This window comes from Lactuca serriola, chromosome 4, assembly GCF_051521515.1.
Source record: "Lactuca serriola cultivar US96UC23 chromosome 4, Lser_US96UC23_V15, whole genome shotgun sequence".
Taxonomy (NCBI): Eukaryota; Viridiplantae; Streptophyta; class Magnoliopsida; order Asterales; family Asteraceae; genus Lactuca; species Lactuca serriola.
In genome coordinates, this window is record NC_136411.1 from 288911063 (window position 1) to 288917887 (window position 6825).

General features: G+C 39.6%; 1 pseudogene; it reads left to right on the forward strand.

Moving 5' to 3' along the window:
- The first annotated feature begins 2319 nt into the window (after positions 1 to 2319).
- Positions 2320 to 2437, forward strand: LOC145049162 (5S ribosomal RNA; annotated as a pseudogene).
- Positions 2438 to 6825: the final 4388 nt, after the last annotated feature.

Here is a 6825-nt window from a genome sequence, read left to right on the forward strand (position 1 = left end):
ATGGGTGACCCCCTGGGAAGTCCTCGTGCCGAGTGGCCCAAAGCGGACAATATTGTGATACGTGCCAGAGGGGGATGTTACAAATAATGAAAGTGGGTTAAATCTGATCCCACATCGGCTTGGAAGGAGAACGAAACATTTCCTTATAAAGGGGTGTTGATACCTTCCTTGTCACAACGCGTTTTAAAGCCGTGAGGGCAGCAGACCCAATAAGAACTCTGCAGTTAAGCGTGCTCGGGCGGGAGTAGTACCAGGATGGGTGACCCCATGGGAAGTCCTCGTGCCGAGTGGCCCAAAGCGGACAATATTGTGATACATGCCAGAGGGGGATGTTACAAATGGTATCAGAGCCAGGGCACGGGTCAATGTGTTCGACGGGGACGTCGAACCCTATAATGGGGGGTGAAAGTGGGTTAGATCTGATCCCACATCGGCTTGGAAGGAGAACGAAACATTTCCTTATAAAGGGGTGTTGATACCTTCTTTGTCACAATGCGTTTTAAAGCCGTGAGGGCAGCAGATCCCATAAGAACTCTGCAGTTAACGGTGCTCAGGCGGGAGTAGTACCAGGATGGGTGACCCCCTAGGAAGTCCTCGTGCAGAGTGGCCCAAAGCGGACAATATTGTGATACGTGCCAGAGGGGGATGTTAGAAATAATGAAAGTGGGTTAAATCTGATCCCACATCGGCTTGGAAGGAGAACGAAACATTTCCTTATAAAGGGGTGTTGATACCTTCCTTGTCACAACGCGTTTTAAAGCCGTGAGGGCAGCAGATCCCATAAGAACTCTGCAGTTAAGCGTGCTCGGGCGGGAGTAGTACCAGGATGGGTGACCCTCTAGGAAGTCCAAAGCGGACAATATTGTGATACGTGCCAGAGGGGGATGTTACAAATAATGAAAGTGCGTTAAATCTGATCCCACATAGGCTTGGAAGGAGAACGAAACATTTCCTTATAAAGGGGTGTTGATACCTTCCTTGTCACAACGCGTTTTAAAGCTGTGAGGGCAGCAGATCCCATAAGAACTCTGCAGTTAAGCGTGCTCGGGCGGGAGTAGTACCAGGATGGGTGACCCCCTAGAAAGTCCTCGTGCCGAGTGGCCCAAAGCGGACAATATTGTGATACGTGCCAGAGGGGGATGTTACAAATAATGAAAGTGGGTTAAATCTGATCCCACATCGGCTTGGAAGGAGAACGAAACATTTCCTTATAAAGGGGTGTTGATACCTTCCTTGTCACAACGCGTTTTAAAGCCGTGAGGGCAGCAGATCCCATAAGAACTCTGCAGTTAAGCGTGCTCGGGCGGGAGTAGTACCAGGATGGGTGACCCCCTAGGAAGTCCTCGTGCCGAGTGGCCCAAAGCGGACAATATTGTGATACGTTCCAGAGGGGGATGTTACAAATAATGAAAGTGGGTTAAATCTGATCCCACATAGGCTTGGAAGGAGAACGAAACATTTCCTTATAAAGGGGTGTTGATACCTTCCTTGTCACAACGCGTTTTAAAGCCGTGAGGGCAGCAGATCCCATAAGAACTCTGCACTTAAGCGTGCTCGGGCGGGAGTAGTACCAGGATGGGTGACCCCCTAGGAAGTCCTCGTGCCGAGTGGCCCAAAGCGGACAATATTGTGATACGTGCCAGAGGGGGATATTTCAAATAATGAAAGTGGGTTAAATCTGATCCCACATCGGCGTGGAAGGAGAACGAAACATTTCCTTATAAAGGGGTGTTGATACCTTCCTTGTCACAACGCGTTTTAAAGTTGTGAGGGCAGCAGATCCCATAAGAACTCTGCAGTTAAGCGTGCTCGGGCGGGAGTAGTACCAGGATGGGTGACCCCCTAGGAAGTCCTCGTGCCGAGTGGCCCAAAGCGGACAATATTGTGATACGTGCCAGAGGGGGATGTTACAAATAATGAAAGTGGGTTAAATCTGATCCCACATAGGCTTGGAAGGAGAACGAAACATTTCCCTATAAAGGGGTGTTGATACCTTCCTTGTCACAACGCGTTTTAAAGCCGTGAGGGTAGCAGATCCCATAAGAACTCTGCAGTTAAGCGTGCTCGGGCGGGAGTAGTACCAGGATGGGTGACCCCCTGGGAAGTCCTCATGCCGAGTGGCCAAAGCGGACAATATTGTGATACGTGCCAGAGGTGGATGTTACAAATGGTATCAGAGCCAGGTTACGGGTCGATGTGTTCGATGGGGACGTCGAACCCTATAATGTGGGGTGAAAGTGGGTTAGATCTGATCCCACATCGGCTTGGAAGGAGAACGAAACATTTCCTTATAAAGGGGTGTAGATACCTTCCATGTCACAACGCGTTTTAAAGCCGTGAGGGCAGCAGATCCCATAAGAACTCTGCAGTTAAGCGTGCTTGGGCGGGAGTAGTACCAGGATGGGTGACCCCCTGGGAAGTCCTCGTGTCGAGTGGCCCAAAGTGGACAATATTGTGATACGTGCCAGAGGGGGATGTTACACCCAGTCTCCTTGTTATATGATGCAGTAGAACCTTCCTTTGATAACCAGGACATCGGAGCAGCAAATGAATCAAACATTGCTTTATTCAGAACTGAATTCTGTAAAGCAACCACCAGCATATGAAGTTCCTCCGGATACTTTGACAAATCCGATTCGACTTGGTAGTTGGAACCCTGGATCTTCAGAATCGGAACACTGATGATTTCATCTGTAGTTGGTGATGAAGTAGTCGCCATTGAAGATGATTGGAGTAAAGAACGTATGAAGAATATGAATTGAAAAGAGAATTTTATGTTGCAGAGAGTTTGTCACGTAAAGTGTTATTGAGTTCTGATTTGCCCTTTTATATGTAACCCTAGAATTTTGAATTTGAAGCGGGATACAATAAATGCTTTCTGACATGGCACCTTGAAAAACAGAATGCACTCATCAAAAAGTAACAATCATAACTGTCAACATGCCTTACACGCTTATCATACACCATGCGTCATCAAGAGATAAGACTGTTTGATCTTCCCCAAAAGAATTGTAACCGTCGGATACCTTTGGAATAGAGGTTAGGCTCTTTCACTTTGAGGTTTAAAAAGCGAAGTCATTTGCCAGAATTTCGAAATCATCAGTTTAGGTTGGTGTTACTCAAACCTCAAGGATTTCGTGTGTGCTGTGTTCCAAAAGAAATTAGATGAGAAACAAAGAATTTTTTTTTTTTGGAAAACTTGTGATGTCAACAATTTCTTTTAACACAAAAGAATTTTATCCCAGGCAAAGATATCTTCAAAAATTATCAAGAGAGATAATTAACAGCTTGTTTGGTTTCCCGTGAATTACAATCGATAACTTGTAGAGAAGTTTCGAAGGGTTTCTTTTATAGGTCAAATGGGTGGCTTCGAAAATTTCGTTACATATCAACCTTAAAATAAGGTGAGAAATTGTAAACAAAATTAGTTGTATAACCAATGTAGTTAGTGACAACTTGGTTGCGAATGATATTCAAAGTAACTTAGAATTTTGAAAATATACTCACATGGAAATCATATTCATAAAAACATTTATGCTGGATCTTGTTGGGAACAAACATCATAGTTTTCGAATGTTTGATTAAGATCACTCAAAATAAATGATTAGGATTTGGAGTATAAAAGGTACTGAAGCAAAAGCTTCGTAAGATCTGGAACATGGTTCCCCGTCAATTCCTTAAGGTTTATAAGATTTTGGGTTTCACTTCTATCACAGACTCATGATATTAGATCATAAACACATAGTTGTGATTTGTCTAGGTTTTGATTGGTTTGATCAAAGACCTCAAGTACAAATTGCTTCGAATATTTGGAATGTAAGAATTGTTTGGTTTAAAAAAATTGGATAAGAATCGAAGGGTACCTCTGTTATGATGGACAAAACAGAAAACTCTTAACTCATTTGAGAAGAGTAAGGTAGCTCTTGTTGATTTATGCAAATACAAGCCTTGTTGGGAAGAAATTTTCATGAGATAATTTCATCAAGGCTTTCATTTCCCATACATAGAATCATACGAGACTTGAGACAACATGCAACAGCATGCTTCTAGGGACATCCTAACTAATCCACAGTGTATTTTTGGTATTTCTGAAATTTTTCAGAAAAATTAAAGACAAACTGAAACAAAATCTTTTTGGATTTTTGATTTTTCAATAAAAGAAAATATTTTTGATTTTTCAGGTTTTTCATAAAAAAAATTAAACAAACTAAAAATCTAACCTTAGTTGAAATGTGTACAAATACGAAGCATTCGAACCGTTGACTTGAACAGTAATCTCTGATTTTGTTATTTCAATAAGAAGTAAATCTTCCGAATGCGAAGCGTTGACCATGAACAATAATCTCTGGTTTTGTTATTTCAATAAGAAGTAAATCTTCCGAATGCGAAGCGTTCGAAGCGTTGACCATGAACAGTAACCTCTGAACACTGAATCACCCTTTCCTTCCATACACCAAATGATTCAGACCCATCACTCTTCGCTTTTATCCAGTTGAAGTGAATTTCCATTAATCATTCCCAATCCTTCTAAGATACGAAGAAACGATTTTTCATCCAAAGCCTTTGTAAAAATATCTGCCAATTGTTCCGTTGTTTTTACAAAATGAACTTCAATATTTCCTTCTTCAACATGATCTTTAATGAAGTGATATCGAAGAGCAATGTGTTTGGTCTTCGAATGCTGCACAGGATTATGACAAATTCTTATTTCACTTTGTGAATCACAATATAAAGGAATCTTTTTCATATTAATTGCATAATCTCGTAATTGACTTTGAATCCAAATTAATTGTGATGTACACGCAGTAGTAGCTACATATTCAGCTTCAGCGGTTGATATTGAAACACATGTTTGCTTCTTCGATTGCCAACTGACCAACTTTCCATCTAGACCGCAACATCCAAGATCCGCATCTGAATAAGCTTGTACAAAGAATCCTGTTTTCGAAGGATACCACAATCCTAACGAAGTAGTGCCTTTCAAATATCGAAAAATATTCTATACTGCAGTCAGATGTGGTTCTCGTGGATTTGATTGATACCTTGCACAATTACAAACAGAATACATAATATCCGGTCTACTTGCAGTTGAATACAATAAAGACCCAATCATGCTTCGATATAAAGTAATATCAACAACAGATTTATCTAACGAAGGAGTTAGTTTTATGTCCGTTGCCATTGGTATTCGTAACCTTGTGCTATTCGTCATTCCAAACTTTTCCAACAAATTCTTCGTATATTTCTCCTGATTAATGAAGATGCCTTCCCTGTTTTGACGAATATTCAAACCCAAAAAGTTATTAATTTTGCCCATCATACTCATTTCAAATTTGCTTTTCATCAGATCTTCGAATTCTTTAGATAAAGTAGGGTCAGTTGAGCCAAAAATTATATCATCAACATAAATTTGAACAAGCATCAGATGATTTCCAATTTTCTTTCGAAATAAAGTAGGATCAACTGAGCCTTGTTTAAATTTAGATTTTTTCAAAAATGATGTTAGAGTTGCATACCATGCTCTTGGTGCTTGTTTTAACCCATATACAGCTTTATCTAGAATATAAACATGATCAGGATGTTCTGAGTTTATAAAACCTGGAGGTTGTTCAACATATACCGTTTCTTCAAGTTCTCCATTTAAGAATGCACATTTGACATCCATTTGATAGACATCAAAATCTTTATGAGCTACAAAAGCCAGAAAAATATGAACAGCCTCGAGTCTTGCAACATGGGCAAATGTTTCTTTATAATCAATTCCTTCTTGTTGAGAATATCCTTTAACAACAAGTCTAGCTTTATTTCGAATAATGTTTCCATCTTTGTCAGTTTTATTTTTATAAATCCATTTGAGTCCAACAATTGACACATCATTAGGTTTTGGAATTAATCTCCAAACCTTGTTTCTCTCGAATTCAGACAATTCAGCTTGCATAGCAACAACCCAATCAGAGTGTTCCATTGCAACCTTAACTGTCTTTGGTTCGATTTTGGAAATAAAAACATTAAACATGCATAAATCTTGATGATTATTCAGTACCTCATTTTGTACTTTAAGTTGTGCTCTTGTCATTATACCTGCTTGTGGATCACCAAGAATTTGATCTTTTGGATGATTTCTTGTCCATTTATCCAATGGTGGATAATTAGGATCAAAATCCAAAAGTGCATCTTCGAACATAACATTTGTTTCTGATCCATTTATGGAAATTGAATCATCAGCATCATCAAAATGTTCTTCTTCAAGAATTGGATCATTCTCAAGTATGGGCTCCCCCTCGATGATTGACTCCGTTTCGATATTTTGCTCTGGTTCACTGATCGGCTCTTCTTCCAGAATTTGCTCCTCTTCAACATTAACATTTGTTGATATGTTATCTCTTTCACTATAACTCTCCCCCTCAATAAAAGTATTTGAATCCAAGTGCTCCCCTCCACTGGATCATCAGCTTGTTCATTTGGGTTTAGATTCAAATTCGAAGTTGAATCATTGTTATACTTCGATTTTTCTGATGTTTGATTATTAGTTGAATTTCTTTCTGCATCAATTGCTTGATCTGAAATACCAAAAATTGAATCATAATCAACATCATGCATTTCAATTGAATCCTCTATATTTGAAGAATTTTGCAAAATAGGATAATTCGCAAATTTATGATTAGACGTTTTAATGTATTGATCATCAAATGTCAAATTAAAAGTTTCTTCCACTTTACGTGTTTGCTTATTTAACACTCTATAAGCAACTGAATTGTGTGAGTATCCCAAGAAAATTACTTCATCTGCTTTTGTTTGAAACTTTGAAAGATTATCCTTAAGACT